The 19475-nt window shown below is 40.3% G+C and overlaps 1 protein-coding gene across 2 annotated transcripts in view; it reads left to right on the top strand.

Moving 5' to 3' along the window:
• Nucleotides 1-19475, top strand: part of NRG3 (neuregulin 3) — a 1464760-nt gene that overhangs the window by 344725 nt on the left and 1100560 nt on the right. The window lies entirely within an intron of this gene.

Genomic DNA, 19475 nt, shown 5'->3' with positions numbered 1-19475 from the left:
GGCAGGATAGGAGAAACAATTGAAACCCCTTAAACTCTAGCTTACTATGCATTATGTCACTGTCAATAATGAGGAAGGAACAATGCAGTGCTGTCAAAAACCAGAATGAGTAATGCCTAGCACATCACACCAGCTTCATACAGTGTTGTGCACTGATGGCTTATTATATGAACATGTGGTTTGACCGCATCACAGCCTCTTCAGCAATCTCCAAACAACGGTTCTCATAAAGGCTCGTAAATCTACTGGATGCACAAATGTCACTGGTGTCCCTTTCAGCACAAGCACTGGTTTGATGAATGTCACTTTTTATTTTTCATGTCAGAGTATATCACTACATGAAGATATTGTGAACTGTATCTTCTTGCTGTCTGCAGTGGCAATGGTTTTATTGCCCAACTGGGATGATTTGTTGGAATTCCTCAAAAACAATTCATTTCTACATACGTGTTTCTACACATTTCTATTGCTGAGATTATTCTACACCTGCCATATTGTTGTATTCTGCTTATTTATGAGATATCCATTTGTCCGCACTCTACTACAAAAAATGTGTATTGTTCTAATGAAAATGAAGCCTGTTTGCAAATAGTCTTTCAAAATGTTCTACAGCTTCTATGCAGATGTGTCTCCACCAGGCTGCGAAGAAACCTTGTGTAATCAAAAACTACAGATTTTCACCATTCGATGGCCCCTACTTTTTCCAATGCACATAGTGTAATTTACCAAGAATATAACGAAGGTAGGAGTAGGAGCCCGAGTACGGGATCAGATTACGCAGGACGTGTTTGAGGAGAGTAAGGACGTAGACGTATTGGTCAGCATAGATGTATTAGAAATGGTAGGATGTTTGTTTTTTTTTAAATCAACATTAACAAATTAGTTAGGTGCATTGTTTTTATTTTACAGCATGTTGTTTGTTATGATCTATGTAACATTTTAATATGTCCTCCAAAAGTATAATATTCATCAACAATAAAAAGAAGCTACTTTTTATTAAAGCGATTTTCCAACAAAGAAAGTACACTTTAATCAATGAATCTTGGAATAAAAATAAGTTTCACAATTGAATGTGTTAAAAAAATGTTTTTGTGCTGAGATAATCTTATAAATGTGCCCCTGCTAATGTACTGTGTGATGGCTGTGTCGGACCATACAGGGACATAATCTGTTCATACCAGGGTTCCTGGGCCAGGAAGGATGCAAAAGAGAGTATACAGATAGCACAGCATGGGATTGCAGCTGATGCTTTCTGTAAGGCAAAACATTTCCCTGTCTTTTTAAAAACTGGTTTTACCTCACAATAAAGAATCAGATGTGACCTCATGCTGGGCTATCTGCATACTCTTTTGCATCCTCCCTTGAGCAGGAATTGTAGTACAATCCCACCATATTCCCTTACGGTCAGACACATCTATTACACAAAATCAACACAAAAATGTGGTCAATTAGTAAAGGACACTCCAAAATCCATTACAACAATATGAAAAAATTAAATGAGGACATAGCAGCGTAATAATATTGCACATAAGAATATCAAAAATATAAGGTTCAAATTATCACCCCACTAATTTATCCATATACTACAATGCGGGCTATACTAATAAAGTGTCTGAGTGCATCCAATTGCACATACTCCGCATAAAAAATATAGTATATGTAAATTGAAAATAAATATATATCACCATGTGGAGGTAAATACAAAACTAGAAAAATACAAAATTACAAATTTCGTCAATCCAAAAGATCAAGATATTAATTGAATAATGTGCAATGTAACCGAGTAATACAAGGTGTAGATGTAATAACACCCTGAGTCCATAGATGGAGCTATTCCCGAGAGACATAAAAATAGACATAGTAATGGCGGGTAAAATTAAATGCCACATATCAAATACTACCGACATAAGAATTACAACTAATCCCGAAGAACATCATATCAGGTATAGGAATAGACAAAGCAATTTGTGGCCAAATAGACCGAACAGAACCACAAAAAAGCTAGGTAGTTACCTTGGGTATATGTAGTGTGTGCTGCTGTCCTCACACCCCGACGTACATTTTGCTCCTACCCAGCTTTAACGGGGGGGCATGCTGAGCAGAAGGAAGCACTGGGATTAAATATACACCTGTACCAATAGGAGACCTCTCGGTGCTTGCAGGGGCACATAGCAGGGGGACATTTATAAGATTATCTCGGGACAGGAACATTTTTTTAACACATTCAATTGTGGAACTTATAATTATTCTAAGATCTTTTAATTGAAAGGAACATTGCCTGTGGGACAACCCCTCAAATGTATTACATTAAAAAAAGAAGCTATACAAGTTCAAAATTGATAGTCTACTTCCAAGTACTTCAGACTCCTTAATGTCTCAAGACAGTAATTTTGTGTTAGCTCCTACCTACACAGAAATAAGACCCCTTAAAATGATTCACATGATTCACACATTAAATGATGCAGTATACTGAAAACTTGGCACAATTACATTATTTCCTCTCTTTGACTAGTGTTGTCCTTCCATGGCAGGAGTCACAGAGTAAATTGGTATCAGTTAGAAATGGTTCCTGAGGATGGTGATACAATTCAAAGCATAGTATCCCCAGACCCCATAACTGTAATTATGGCTGCTAGATTTAATCATTATAATTGGGGACATAGGGGCACATTGGACTCCATTTGGCCATTCATTTATAATATCAGTTTTTTCATGAATCTAAAAAACACAAACAACACCTGAACAAAAGACAAATAAATTCCAAAGTATCCCCATCTGCCCTATTATACAGAGTGGCCCCTACAGACGTTCAGTCTGAATCCTATTCTTCATAAAATTAGGATCTCGGTAGCATTTATCAGTGTAGAGCAGTGTATATATCTGAATATAGTCTAAGAAAGTATTTTACACTATAATTAGACTGTATGCTTCCATATGATAAAAAAATACAAATCTAGAATCGCCCCTAAAGGTGTGGTCTAAAGGCAAAAGGAAATCTCATTTAAAGCTCTATATATTTGATGCGATAACCTAAGCTATTTTCTAATATATTTGTATTAAATATTCCCAGTGGTTCCCTGCCTAAACAATCCAAGGGATATTCTATTTTTATTTCTATTTCCTGTCTGAAAAGGTTTTTTTTTTGAGAATACCAGTGCGTGTTGGGATACTAACAAGAAGTGTCATCACTGGGCAGAGTCTGTGGCCTCTGTCCTCTTCCTGAGGCCTCCAGCACACATCCGTTAAAAACACGCACGTGCCGCGACACACATATTTTCCCTGCGTGTTGCGTGTGGTAAGTACGTGTCTTGGGTACGTGCGGTCCACGTGTGTTCTCCATGTGCTATCCGCGATAACACATGGAGAATTGGTAATTTGCATACTCACGTGGTCCGCGCTGCTGTCCAGGGTTCTGATCTTCGGCTCCAGCCCCGCCCACTCCCCACTGATACTGCTTCCAGCCGAGCAGAGGGGCGGAGATTAGCACCTGTGACAGCACGCCCACCTCCTTTACATGCTCATAACGAGCAATGGCCTGCAGGAACATTTTGCAGCGGAAGAATCTGCGGGGCTGGTGGAGGTGAGTATGTGTTTTTTATTTTTAAACTAATGACACGTGTTCTCCGGCGCGTGTCACACGGAACCGCATCCACACTACATCTGTGTGGTATGGGTGCGAGGCATGTGACTCCCGTGCTGCCAGAGAATACGCATAGATGTCAGCGTCAGAAAATCACTGACGCACGTAAGTACAGAACGGACACATGTTCTGTTCCAAAATACATACGTGTGTCCAAACAGTAATGAAAACATAGGTCCACGTGTCTGCGTGCCGCCGGTATGTGAAAAAACTGCCAAACACGTACCGGCGGCACGGATGTGTGTCTTAGGCCTGAAACAAAGTGTCGTCATGATGTTCACTTCAGGGTCTGACCTGACCCTTCCTGCTTTGTCCCACCTGTCCCTGCCCTGTCCCTCCCTGTTCTGTCCCACCTGTCCCTGCCCTGTCCCTCCCTGCTCTGTCCCACCTGTCTCTGCCCTGTCCCTCCCTGCTCTGTCCCACCTGTCCCTGCCCTGACCCTTCCTGCTTTGTCTCACCTGTCCCTGCCCTGTCCCTCCCTGCTCTTTCCCACTTCTCTCTGCCCTGGTTAGTTTGCTGCATGTTATGTATAGACACCACTCTGCTAACAGGTAATTATTACTCATCTGAGCTTATAACAGAGCACATCTGAGCCAATAACAGAGCAAGTGATGTGCAATTTGCAGATTGCACAGGGCAGAAAGGGACAGAGCAGACACAGCTGGGAAAGAGTCAGGAGGGACATAGCGGGACAGACAAACCCCTGAACTCAGCATCATGATTACGCTTCATTTCATGGAGGAGACTGAGACTGCCGAAGACTATGTCACCTATTGACACTTTGCTACTACAAAAATAGAAAACATTGACTGCACCTCCAAACAAACAGCTGGGAACAGGTTCAAGCTGACAATTCAATACTTTAAAAAAAATTATATACACCTGCACTCTGACCTGCTATAACATGCAAACATTGAATATTGGAATTTTGTAACTGCATTACTGCTATAGGAACTATGTTCAAAATAATAAGATTTTTAGGGCTATAATATGCAAACATTGAATATAGAAATTTAGAACTGCATTACTGCCATTAAACAATGTATAAAAAATAAGTTCTTAGCGGACAAATTGGCCAATTCATGAGAGCTCGACAGAGAACAACAAGAAGTATCTCTTTGCCTGGATCCTAATTTAAAAGGCCTCTATCTGGGCTAATAGCCTATAATTACATGAACAGATAGGATCAAGCTAAATTAACCTTTTCACCCCCCCAGAAATTTTTCATTTATTTTTTTTCCTCCCATTCTTCCCAGAGCCATAAATTTTTTATTTTTCCTTCAATATTGATATACAGTATGAGGGCTAGTTTTTTTACAAGATGAGATGTACTTTAAATGAAATCATTCGTTTTACCAGATAGTGTACTGGAAAACGGGGTAAAAAAATTCCATGTGTCGTGAAATTGCAAAAAAGTGCGATTGCGTAATTCTTTTTGGGGTCTTTTATTTATCACGATTACTATATGGTAAAACTGACATGTAAATGTGATGCCTCACAGTGGTATGAGTTTGTGCATACTAAACATGTATACTTTTACTTTTATCTAAGGGGTGAAAAAATGTAGACGTTTGTCCAAAAAATGAATAGCACTGTTGTCGTCATTTTCAGAGACCCATAGCCGTCTCATTTTTTGGCATCTGAGGCTCAGTGATGGCTCATTTTTTGCGTCCTGAGCTGATATTTTTAATTATACAATTTTTGCTTAGCTGCAATGTTTTGCTTGCCTTTATTACCACAATTTGGGCATTTGGAATTTTTTTATTGCTACACCATGTACCGATCAGATTGATTTTATATTTTGATAAATTAACATTTCTGAATGCAATAATACCAAATATGCGTTTATTTTTTATTGGTTTATTTTCAGTGGGGCAAAAGGGATGTGATGTGAACTTTTAGGTTTTTTAATTTCTTCAGATTTTTTAAAAACTTTTTTCTATTTTTTTATTTATTTTTCTAGTCCCCCTAGGGGACTTTATGACTACAGTGTCCAATCGCTTGTGCTGATCAGAGCGATGCTGCAGCATTGCTATGGTCAGCAAAAATGCACTCTTCCTGAGAGTGTCGGTAGCGTCAGGCTGACCTCATACCACCATGGCAAACGCATGGCACCCTGTGATCACGATTTTGTCAAGGGGCCACTGCTAGTGGCAGGGAAGGCGTGTTCCCTGTGGCCATTTAAATCACGCTGTCAGATTTTGACAGGGCAATCTAAGTGGTAAGCAGGCATGGATTGATCTCTGATCCACCCATGACTGTTAGCTGCATATGTATGCTGATTGGATCAACAGACATGTTTAGGGATTACCGTTGGCTCACAGCTGGAGCCTGCGGTAACCGAGGGGCACGACCTAAGATGTACATATATGTTCAAAGTTGTGAAGGGGTTAAAGATGCTATGACTGAGGAGAGGAATAATCAGGAAGAAAGAAATATACTACAAAAATATAATAGACTGACCAGCACCTACAAACAAACAGGTATCAACAGGTGCAAGCTGAAAATTCAATACAATGAGAAGAATATATACAGCTGCACTTCATTTGAGTATCACAGCATGTACTAGGATTCTCTAAAAAATTGTCCTTAGACAGGAACAAGAAAAAAAAACCTAGCAGGTAGAATAGAATAGCAGGTAGACAGAGTAGTTAGGGAATAGTAAGTAATTTTTAGGAAAAAGAAAAAAATCCAGCACTCGTGTCCAGGAAATGTAATAAAATTTGCTTCTTTTATTTATTCAATTTTCATAGTAAAATTGGATCATATCCACAAGGTATAAAAAATCCCCATAAAGACGGGATGGAATGACAGAGGAGTACGCGTTTCGAGCTACATGCTCTTAATCTCAATCCACATTGAATGAACAACCACATGGGGATTTAAAGGAAAAAAAAAAAAAAAAAGGGATGTTCATTGTTCATTCAATGTGGATTGAGATTAAGAGCATGTAGCTCGAAACGCGTACTCCTCTGTCATCCCATCCCGTCTTTATAGGGATTTTTTATACCTTGTGGATATGATCCAATTTTACTATGAAAATTGAATAAATAAAAGAAGCAAATTTTATTACATTTCCTGGACACGAGTGCTGGATTTTTTTCTTTTTCCTGGAGTTTCTTGGCCGGGCCGGCCTTCCCGTGCACCTGTCCTTCATTGGAGTCTCCATGTGATCTGGGTGAGCTGATTCTACCTTTCTGTTTCTAAGTAATTTTTAGGACAAGCATATTGGAAAATAACTTAGATTATAGAACCAAATAAATAAATAAAATTTCCTTTTGCCTTTTGACCCACACTTTGAGTGGACCCATTCTACTGACCTCAAGTTAAACCTTTGCATCTTTGTTCTGCATAATTTGGCCCATTTGGAACATGTTTTCCTTTGAGCACACAACAATATTTATCTGATTTAGCTTTTCTATGAAATTGTCCCTGTTTTACTGCTTGGAGTATCGCGATTTCTTGTTTGTCTTGTACATTACCTATTTACTTCTATCTGTTTTAAAACCTTTATCAATCCGATCAACATTTTCTTCCAAGCATCAGTTATAATAATCTAGCTGTCAGAGATAAATATCCCACAATTGCATTCTATAAGTAAGCAGAAAACTGAGTCATCTTTTTGTCGATATACTCTTCCTTTTACTCAAGAGTTGAGCCTCTGAAATTATACATACAATAAAAGTTTTTATTTACCTGAATCAAGTTTAGTAATATTTCTATTTGATGTGGTTTGTTTATTTTTTTACTGTACATACTATTCAGTAAATCTTAAACTGACCCTCTACTCTAGGGCTGAAAATTGACTTTAAATTTCTTACTTGTAGTCATTATATTTGGGGTGCTCTGTTTGTCCCTTATTTTTTCCTCTACTGCCAGCTCCACAGAACTGGACAGAGAGTGGAGGCAAAGTTCACTTCACCGCACTCTGTTTGCCTTAGGGTGGCCATCTTGGCTGCAAGAGCCACAGGTCTCAGAGGAGGAGATAAAGGGAGGCAAAGAGAGGAAGCCATGTAGGGTAACTACAAGTGAGAAATAAATACTCGCTTTTCAGTGCCATTGAGAAGGGGCACTTTAAGATGTCTCATGCCTACAGAACTATAAGGCTATGTGCGCACTAGAGATGTGAAGTTTCTCGAGAAAATCTTCTCGAGAAACTTCTGGGAGTGAAGATTTGCTGAACTCCGGAAAAAATCCGCGGCAAAACCGCATGCGGATTTGCCGCGGATTTGCCGCGGAATTGCCGCGATTTTCCCGCGGGTGGTTCCCTGCGGATTTTTGCAGGCTGTACTGCAGAAATCCGCGGGATACCTGCAGATTTAATGGACATGTTCATTTTCTCAAGAAAGTTTCTCGAGAAATTTCCGCACCGAAACGTTCTTGAGAAAAATCCGCACCAGTGCGCACAGCTTTTTTTTTTTCTCATAGAATTTCATGGGAAATGTCTGCACAAAGATTGCAGACATTTCTCAAGAAATTTCCGCGGCAAATCCGCGGGTAAATCCGCGGGTATTTTGCTCTAGTGCGCACATAGCCTAATACACAAGCAATATGACAATTCACTATATGATCATGGGTATAGTGCTCATATCCTTGCTCACCCTAAAGTCTCCGATTCTTCAAGAGGAACTCAAAGTTAACAATTCATTTACTTCCAGACTGATATTTAAAATAATTTTTAAATGTAAATTAGGACATTGTTGAAAGCTGCTAAATAATGTTGTTTATGCTACATATATTTTAGAACAGAATCTGATTTTTTTGGGTGGGTTATTTGGTCTTTCTAAATATTCTCCTTGGAAATTGTCAGTTAATGATAAAATGGAGATTAATTAAGAATTACATTATCTTTCATGTTTTAGGCATTCATGACATAATTTCATGTCTGGTATAGATTCCACTGCTGGGATTCTCAACTATCTTAAAAATGATGATCTGGTACCAGTTTTAGTAACTAGGTGGCCCTGCTTGAGCATCCATTGAAGTCTATGGATGATTAGAGCTCTGATTGCAGTTTGCAGATTGTAGTTCTAGGACAATCTTTTTATTACATATTATGTAGAAACAGGAAATGCCCATCTAAGGAGGAATATCCAAAGAAAATCCCTAGGGTCCGATTCATCACTGAGCACATCTCTCTTCCCTGAAGAGTGTAAGGGCTTATGGTTAACATGGTGCTAACCTTCTTTTTATTGTGCAGTGTTAGTTCATATGGTCTTCAGGATTCTCTCTCTCTTTCTCTCACATAGTAAGCAAGCCTCTCTCGGGTAAAGTATAACCCCTTAACAGCAGGGTCCGCTTTCTTTCCTGTACACTGTGTGCAGAATTATTAGACAAATGAGTATTTTGATCACATGATAGTTTTTATACATGTTGTCCTACTCCAAGCTGTATAGGCTTGAGAGCCAACTACCAATTAAGTAAATCAGGTGATGTGCATCTCTCTAATGAGGAGGGGTTTGGTGTAATGACATTAACACCCTATATAAGGTGTGCTTAATTATTACGCAACTTCCTTTCCCTTGGCAAAATGGGTCAAAAGAGAGATTTGACGGGCTCTGAATAGTCCAAAATTGTGAGATGTCTTGCAAAGGGATGCAGCAGTCTTGCAATTGCCAAACGTTTGAAGCGTGATCACCGCACAATCAAGCGTTTTATGGCAAATAGCCAAGAGGGTCTCAAAAAGCGTGTTGGGCAAAAAAGGCACAAAATAACTGCCCATGAATTGAGGAAAATCAAGCGTGAAGCTGCCAAGATGCCATTTGCCACCAGTTTAGCAATATTTCTGAGCTGCAACATTACTGGAGTATCAAAAAGCACAAGGTGTGCCATACTCAGGAAGATGGTCAAGGTAAGGAAGGCTAAAAAACCACCACCTTTGAACAAGAAACATAAGATAAAACGTTAAGACTGGGCCAAGAAATATCTTAAGACCGATTTTTCAAAGGTTTTATGGACTGATGAAATGAGACTGACTCTTTAGGAGCCATATGGATGGGCAAGAGGCTGGATCAGTAATGGGCAGAGAGCTCTACTCCGACTCAGACACCAGCAATGCAAAGGTGGGGTACTGGTATGAGCTGGTATCATCAAATATGAACTTGTGGGACCTTTTCGGGTTGAGGATGGAGTGAAGCTCAACTCCAAGACCTACTGCCAGTTTCTGGAAGACAACTTCTTCAAGCAATGGTACAGGAAGAAGTCGGCATCGTTCAAGAAAAATATGATTTTCATGCAGGACAATGCTCCATCACATGCATCCAACTACTCCACAGCGTGGCTGGCCAGTAAAGGTCTAAAAGATGAAAAAATAATGACATGGCCCCCTTGTTCACCTGATCTGAACCCCATAGAGAACCTGTGGTCCCTCATAAAATGTAAGATCTACAGGGAGGGAAAACAGTACACCACTCGAAACAGTGTCTGGGAGGTTGTGGTGGCTGCTGAATGCAATGTTGATCATAAACAGATCAAGCAACTGACAGAATCTATGGATGGTAGGCTGTTGAGTTTCATCAGAAAGGAAGGTGGCTATATTGGTCACTAATTTGGGGCTTTGTTTTTGCATGTCAGAAATGCTTATTTCTAAATTTTGTGCAGTTATATTGGTTTACCTGGTGAAAATAAACAAGTGAGATGAGAATATATATGGTTTTTATTAAGTTGCCTAATAATTCTGTACAGTAATAGTTACCTGCAAAAACAGATATCCTCCTAAGATAGCCAAATCTAAAAAAATACCTCACACCAACTTCCAAAAATAATAAGCTTTGATTTTTATGAGTCTTTTGGGTTGATTTAGAACAGTTCTGGATCAATAATGAAAAAATCCTGTAAAATACAACTTGCCTAATAATTCTACACATGGTGTAGAGTGTAAGCTCTTATGGTCAGTGGGGTACTCTCTCTCTCTCTTTCCTGTATCTTTTAAGCTCTTATTTTCAGTGGGGTTCTCTCTCCTCTCTCCCACAAGTTTTTCTGAACAATGGCTTTTCAGTATTGAGATTCAAGTTGATTTATTTGAGAATAAAATTTTGTGGAAAATTTTGTAAAGTCATCAAGTATAAATTTCAAAAGATCCACTCATTTCTAGATGTCATGCATGCTTTCTGTAGACTCTTTTGTCATGTTTTGTTTCATAGACCTGCTTCTGTGACTCTTGGCCATCCTACTCACAATTTTTTATATTTTATCTGATGCATGTTTTGTGGCAGGGATTACTTTTATTGACTGTAAAATTTGTTAATTACACAGAGCCTCAGTTACCTGGAGAGGCCCGAAAATAAAAACTACAATGGCAATCCAAGTACTATTTTCATCATGCATATGTTACATATATATATATATATATATATATATACCGTGTTTTTCCAAAAATAAGACCTCCCCCACAAATAAGCCCTAGCAGGGATTTTCAGCATTTTCGGAGAAAGGCTTAAATATAAGCCCTCCCCCGAAAATAAGCCCTAGTCCCGGATCAATAATGAAGTGTCCGTGCAGCTAAAAAAGTTACAGATACTGCAGGACACTTCATTATGCACAGCGGCACCCCGCAATTACACTCTCCAGACGCCGAGCAGCAGGACCTGCAGTGATCGCACACCTGCACACATCAGCTCTCACACACGCACACACACACACACACAATCAGATCTCACACACACACCAGATCTCACACACAAACATCGGATCGCACACACAGTCAGATCGCACACATAATCAGATCGCACACACAAACATCGGATCACACGCAAACATCAAATCACACACACACACACACCGGATCGCACACACATCGGATCGCATACACACTCACCTCATCCAGTGACACTGATCTCTTCTCGCCGGGAGAATCCTGAGAGGCAGTGCGGTGCAGCGCGACGAACAGGACCTGCGGCCGGACACGTGACTTACTCTCATTCCCTGCTGCCGTAAGTGCTGGATGTGATGTGTGTGTCTGTGATCTGCTGTGTGTGTCTGCAATCGGCTGTGTGTGTGTCTGCGATTGGCTGGGTTTTTCTGTGATCGGCTGTGTTTGTCTGTGATCGGATGTGTGTATCTGTGATCGGCTGTGTGTGCCTGCGATCGGATGTGTGTATCTGTGATGGCTGTGTGTGCCTAAGATCTGCTGTGTGTGATCTGCTGTGTATATCTGCCATCTGCTGTGTGTGTGTGTGTGCGCCTGTGATCGGCTGTGTGTATCTGTGATCGGCTGTGTGTATCTGTGATCGGCTGTGTGTGCCTGCGATCTGCTGTGTGTGATCTGCTGTTTATATCTGTGATCTGCTGTGTGTGTGTGTGAGATCTGCTGTGTGTGTCTGGGATCTTATGTGTGTGTCAGCGTGTCAGCTAGCAGCATGGGAGGACGGCGTGCAGCACCGACCGGAGATCACAGGAGGACCTGGGAACCACGGAGACGTCCTGGTCTGGTGAGTATGAGTCTTCTGGGAAGTGGGGGGGTCTGCTATTTTGGGGGGTACACTTACCCCCAACCGTGTTTCTCCAAGAATAAGACCTCCTCCAAAAATAAGCCCTAGTGCTTTTTTGGGGGGCAAAAAAAATATAAGACAGTGTCTTATTTTTGGAAAAACACGGTAGTATGTCTTACATATAGGGCAGTATTTTTCCCTACAGAAAAGTATTCTATTGGCTGAAAACTCTCTAGGAAAAGAAAGTGGCTTTGACAATGGACGTAAAAGATTTTTAGAATTACACCAAGTAAGAAAATATTTTCTATCCCCTTCACCCTCAGGTGCTTTTTTCATTTTTTATTTTCATTTTTTCCTTTCCCTTCTTCCAAGAGTCATAACATTTTTATTTTTCCATCAAAATAGCCATCTGAGGACTTGATTTTTGCTGGATGAGTTGTAATTTTGAATGAAACCATTAGTTTTACCATGTAGAGTACTGAAAAATGGGCAAAAAATTCCAAGTGTGGGGATATTATGAAAAATGTGCAATTGCGTGAGAGTTTTGGGGGTCTTTTATTTACCCTGCTCTTTATATGGTAAAACTGACATGTTCGTATGATGCCTCACGATGGTACGAGTTTGTGGATACAAAACATGTGTAGTTTTAATTTTATCTAAAGGGTGAAAAAAAATCAGAAGCTTGTCCAAAAAAGAATAGCGCTTTTGTTGCCATTTTCCCAGACTCGTAGAAGTCTCACTTTTTGGAATCTGGGGCTCAGTGACAGCTTATTTTTTGCGTCCCGAGCTAATGTTTTTAATTATACTATTTTTGCATAAATGCAACATTTTGATTATCTGTTATTGCATTGCATGCAATGTTGCGGCGACCAAAAAAACTATTTTGGCATTTGGAATTTTTTTCTTGTTTCAACGTGTAACGCTCAGATTAATTGATTTTATATTTTGATAGATATGGCATTTCTGAATACAGCAATACCAAATATGTGTATTTTTTTATTGTTTTATTTTCAAAAGGTGATTTGAACTTTAAGTTTTTTTAATTTTGTGCTATTTTTAAAACTTTTTTTATTGATTTTCTTGTCCCCCTGTGCAACTTTACCACTACACAGCCGGATTGCTTGTGCTGATCAAAGCGATGCTGCAGCATCACTTTCATCAGCAGAAATGCTGGAAGTAAGTAAGTTATAGTAGTGTTAGGTGTCAGAAGCTGACCCTGGACTACCATGGTAACACCTTGGTGCCCCGTGATCATGTCATGGAGCCACCGATGGTGGCAAAGAATGGCATGATCTTTGCCACGGCCCTTGAAATTGCGCTGTTAGATTTTGACAGTGCAATCTAAGTGGTTAGCAGGTGCAAGTGGATATCTGATCCACTTGCACCTGATACCCGCAAATGTCTGATGGGATGAGCAGACATGTGTAGGGATTACCATGCGCTTGCTGTCAGCGCCTGCTGTACCCGAGGGGAGGCGATCATGGACGTATATATAAGTCCAAGGCATGGAGGGGCTAAAATCCAGTAATGATTGATTAATTTATACTGCACCTAGGGTAGTGTTTATTAGTTAAAGAAAACACTAAACAAAATGTTGTTCTTAATCTTGAGAAGTCAAATGATTTCTACAGAATTTCTCAATATTGTTTCAACATTATCAGCATGGGGGCTCTACTACTTGTGATTAAATAGAAACAGTAAAGGTCTCCATTAAGGTCAAGTAGTGTTTCTTAGATGATTTAAAAACATTATGTTCAAAACAGTTCCCATCTAATAAGCTGTATGTGTAATTAGATTCTAATGAGTTTAACACTTGCTCTACTATGGGATATAGATGCTTAACTCAAACAATCATATTACATTACTACGTAGAATAAAAGAAAAACAAGCAGCATGACCTACATCTAAGGATGCAATATTTCCTTCAAAAGAAAGCCAACTAAACCTGTCTAAGCAAAAAAAATAAAATAGATACAGTTAGTCAAGGTATTCAAATTACTAAAATGATGCACTACAATCGGAGGTGCTCCAACATTCCACCTTCCACCTGAGTCCCCTTTTTGGTGATTCAGAAGGAAGACCCAAAGAAAGTCAGAACAAAATGTAGTCTAAATCCAGCCTAGGGACACATTAATTATTAGTTGGCTTACTTTTTGTGACAAATTTATGAGAAAACCATGGCACATTTATGCACAGTATTCCATATTAGGTCTCATACCATTCCTACTAACCTGATTTACATTATCTTATTTGTGCCAAACAATTTTTTGGACTAAGTTTAATACATCCATTATGAAAATAGATATGTTTTCGTGTGCAGCCAACATGTTTTTTTTTAATTATTGCTACTCAACCAAAGTTCTAAAAAATATAAAATTAGGTTGAGTTTAGACAAAAATTTTGCAGGCATTATTCTATCCACATGAATGATGGCTTTTACATTTACAATACATGGACAATACTTGCAAATTTTTTCCACATAGACAAAAGAAATCCATGTATGCAAAAACCATAACTGGCACTATTAAAATCCAAAGTGTACTAACTTAGAGACTGGTTGGTGTTTTTCCAGAAGCAGCAAGAGCTGTGACGGGTGTGGGATAGTTGTAAAAGATTCACTAAGAAGTGGAAACATTTAAAACCATTGAAATAAACCCACATTTTCATTCATGTGAATGGCTTCACTTGTGTAAAATGACACAGGGCAACTTTATCCTGGAGCAGTCATGTATTTTTTTTTCTAGAAAGAAGGGCAAATTCTGATTTCATGCATGAGACAAAAACCAAGGGACCAAAACAAAAAACCTCTCCAACTAATTTCCATATTTGTAATTAGAGGCCTTCACATTTAAGATGCGTGTTTCTGCATATAGAACAAGCTAAGATGCTGATCTGATCTATGCATCAAGCGGCCTAAGTAGATGTTTTGCAATTAAAATGTATTCAAACACATTTCTTCAGAGTTGATGATGCAGTGATCCTATCACGCAATGTGTTTGCATACTCATGGATCACTTTATGTTACCCTTGTGTGTGAGAATATATATTATTTCTTCTTGTGTCCAAAAGTCAATTATTGTCCTATGGACTGTGATTGCAGGGTCCAGAAATCACATGGATGGGGCATGCACATATATTTTTTCTGTCAGTGAGGTGATGGCTCTGGACAACAATAGATAAGGGATAATGTAAAATGTCTGTATTAACATATTTAAAATATCCAAGATGTGACTCCAACTAAACAATACAGATACATTGATACATGTTCAGTTGTGTTATGCCTATAGTAATTTTGCTTAAAAACCCAAACTATAAAGTTTGGTGTCCATACTGAAGACCTTGTGTGCGGTGCTGAACAACCAACATAGACTTTTGACTATCAGAGTTTAACAAACGTGATCAGAAAAGGTTTGCAAATTTTAAATTCAGTATAAGCCTTGACCAGATCAGCTCGGGCTTGGATTTCCTAACACTTTTGTCAAAAGTCAGCAATGTTCGAATTTGTTTGGTAACTTTTCAGTTTGCAGAAACCCTCCCATCACCATCACAGTTATTGTCAAGTATTGGCATGGCTGTGATTGGCCAGGGAAATCATTGCAGTAAAACTCTCTTGTAGGCCTCCTTATTAAACTTCATGAATTTTCATTGCTTTCCCCAACCACCCTCTGTTTATAGCAGTCTGTGTTTGGTTACTGCAGCAGTGAGGGAAGAGTGCTGGGCATGCCTGCTGGAAGATAATTTCACATCATGTTCCATTCCATTTTGGTGTCAGGTGCAGGAGATGTAGCAACTTGCTGCCCTGATAACCTGAGTGCAGATGAGAAAATGAGTTATGCTGAAAGTGAGGCAGAGCTGGAGGACATAATCCAGTTGATCACCCCTGGGGTCACAGGTGACCATCATGCTCCTAGAGCAACAGGCATGGACAACATGTCCCACATATATGTAACATGGGGGACAATACAGCACACAGTGCAGGGGCTCGTCTGCAGCGAGGTCCAGATACAGGGCTGGGACCGGATGGGAGAGCATCTTTCTCAAGCAGAGGTTCTATCTGCAGGGAATGATTCCCCCATTGAAAAGGCTGGAAGAGGTAAAGCCCCTGAGGACTACCCTGAAATGCCCCACTTTGTGTTGATCAGCTGAAGCCAGCAAGAGAAGGAAGAGGAATCAGAGTAAGAAGTTCTATCACCCACCTGAGTAAGTCAGCCGTCCAGACCCCACCCTGCCCTGCCATCCACTGAAGCCAGATACGATGAAATTTCCTGCCCCTGTCTCCGGTTTCTCCCTGAAAATGGCATAGACATTAAATGTGTTGGAGGAGAGGATGAAGGCAGATGCTTTAGCCCGACAGTGGCTGGCTGGGCTGAAGGGAGTCGACTTTGAAAATGGCTGTATTTAAAGCAAGGTCATTGACTTTACTCATACCTGAGGCTTTGAGTTGATAGCCAAAGATAAGATGGAATACCATATTTATATATATGAATTGGGCAATGGTTAAATGGGATACCCTTCCCGCTTGCCTTCATTCACTGTATGTGGGTGCAAGTTTGTCATTCATGTGCCTGTGGTGCCACAAGGGGTGATATGCGGTTGGGATAACCCAGCCCGCCACTGAGAGGAGGTCAAGAAGTGGGAGGAGAAGGCTAAGGAAGAACAGTAAAGCCATCAACATGCGAGGACTCCATCTTTCCACAACAAGGAAACCCCTTGTCAAGAGAAGCTTGTAGCACCTCTTAACCCAGCCATTGGATTTCAAGGCAGCTGTGAGGACTGGAAACCTACAATAGAGCCTTTTAGAGAGCCTTTAATGTTCCTTGAGTTCCCATCTGCTGGGACATCTGAATGCTGGGAACTGGTACCAGAGTTCAAAGCGGCCAGGTGTCCCAACAGTTGGGAACTCCAAGAAACTTAAAGGCTCTCTTCATGGCTCTCTTAAAGGCTCCCTTAAGGCTTCCCAGCCTCACAACTGCTGGGAGACCCGATGGCTGTGAGCTCTGGTAACCTTAGCTCACAGCCATCGGGTCTCACAGCAGCTTTCAATGTGATAACTTTAAGTGAATCTGTAAGAGAATCTTTAAGAGAGCCTTTTATGTGCCATGAGATCCCAGCTGCTGGGACATCTGAAGGATGTGAACTGGTACCAGTGTTCAAAGCCTTTTGGTGTCCCAATAGCTGAGAACTCCAAAAAACTTAAAGGCTCTTTTAAAGGTGCTCTTAGATGCTCAGCCTCACAGTTGCCAAGATACCGGGTGGCTGTGAGCTCTGGTAACATTTAGATTATATAAGTTGTATCCTGTTTATAGTGGCAGGGTTCTCAGAGCAACAGGCCTACTCCTGTTACTCATCCAATATTTCTTATATTAATAGTTTAGGAAGTTAATGACTTTGCCACAACAGTGTGGCTCCACTGTAAAACAGTTTGAACTGTTTTGACAACTCTTAGGCCCCCAAAAAGGTGTTGTCTATGCCTTTGTTTTTGCCTTGCATTGAATTCAATGAGTTCGGATATGTTTGTTGAACCTTTCTGCCAAAATAGGTGAAGTCGGCGAACACAAACCAAACCGATCTTTGGGTGGTTTGGTCATCTCTATTGACTATATGTCCACTTTCTGTTTGGGTTTCTCACCCAAATAATGCTTGTTGAAAGGGTTTAGAACAGTGAACAAGCAAGCTTTTAGGCTGCGGGCACTTCTAGGTCAGTGATTGGCTGGGGAAAAAAATGTAAAAAAAAAGCAAAAAGGTTAAAGCAGGACATACTTACCAGTCTCCGCAGCATGGCTGTTACACTACTTCCGGGTCTGTTCATTATCCCTCATGCATATTCACTACTTCCCCCACTCATCAGCTGTGATGGTGTCTGTGATTGGCTGCAGTCAGACTGCCAGTGTGCTGCCATTTCTGATTGGTTGCCCTAACAGACGCTGTCTGTTCCCCTGAGTAAAGTGTAAAAATAAATAAATAAAATGATGCAGGGTACCTCGTATATAGACAACCAGCGCAGATAAAGCATATGGCTACAGGCTGCAGTTTCCAGCTGTGCATGATAAATTGGCTGTGTATCAAAATACAAGGGATTCTATGCAGTTGTTTTTAATTATTTAAATAAATACTTTTAGAAAATGGCATGTGCCTCCCTAATTTTTATAACCAGCAAATATAAATCCAAAAGAAAGGGGCTGGTATTCTCAGGCTGGGGAGGTTCAATGTTATTAGGCCCTCCCCAGACTAAAAATAGCAGCCGAAAGTCACCCAGAATTGTCACCTTCTTTAGATGTAAAAATCCCAGCACTTTACCTGGCTTACCCCTATTGTCCTGGTGCTATGGTTATCAGGGTATTATAAGGGGTTAATGACAGTTCACAGCTGTCACTAAGCCCAAGAAATGGGAAGAGTCTATGACACCCCCCATTACTAATCTTGTAAGGGAAAAGGAATAAACATAAAGCATCAAAAAAATCTTTTCTTTGAAATAAAATACAAAAAAACTCTTTTTCTCCAATTTATTAACCTCACAAAGACCCACGTTCAAAAAAATCCACAATTTGTTCCACGATAATCCTGGCTCTGCTACATCCGGAAGTCGCAGCGTGCAGGCACAGAACAAGACCGCCTGCTGCAGCTGCAGGCAGGGACTGACTGAGCCATAACTGTGATCTGTGACTTCACTGAGTTTGTCCCCACAGTACCCAACCTGTGACCGCAGGTAAACTCACCTCAGGAGACCTCACTGAACTCAGTGACCTCACATCAGGTGAACTGAGTTCAAGAAGACCTGCATCTCTAGCACTTTCACTTTAAAGCTGCTGCCCAACTGTTGGATTGCGGGTCACAACCATGTCTCGCAATCCAACAGTCTGACAGTCAGGTCATCAATGGTAATACTGTGGGAACCCGGCTATGATCTTCAATGAGCTGAGTGATCTCACCTGCTCACAGTCAGGCTCCCCCTACTTCAGTTAGTGTTTCCTAAAGCCTGCGGAGAGTAGACATGTTTTACCTTCTCTCCAGGGTCCAGAAGTAGCAGTGCTTAGGATCATCATGGTCTTTATTTGGATTATGAAGCATCTTCAAAGGTGTCTTGGCAGTTAATAAAAGAGTGAAAGAGCATTTGTGTATTTTATTTAAATAAAGAATTTTTTGCGTGTTTGGATTTATTTCTTTTGCCTTACAGGATTACTAATGGGGGTCTCATAGACACCTCCATTTACTAATCTAGGGCTTAATGGAAGCTGTGAGCTGTCATTAACCTGTTATATTTCCCCCAATTGCCACTGCAACAGGTATTTAGGATGAGCAAGGTAAAGCTCCCAATTGTCACACCTAATGGATATGACAGTTCTGGGAAGCTGCAGGCTGGTATTTTTAGGCTGGCGCCAATATTCATGGTGCCTCCTATCCTGATA

This window comes from Anomaloglossus baeobatrachus, chromosome 5, assembly GCF_048569485.1.
Source record: "Anomaloglossus baeobatrachus isolate aAnoBae1 chromosome 5, aAnoBae1.hap1, whole genome shotgun sequence".
NCBI classification, from domain to species: Eukaryota; Metazoa; Chordata; class Amphibia; order Anura; family Aromobatidae; genus Anomaloglossus; species Anomaloglossus baeobatrachus.
Note: the sequence above shows the minus strand (reverse complement) of the source record. Positions and strands in the feature narration are given on the sequence as shown.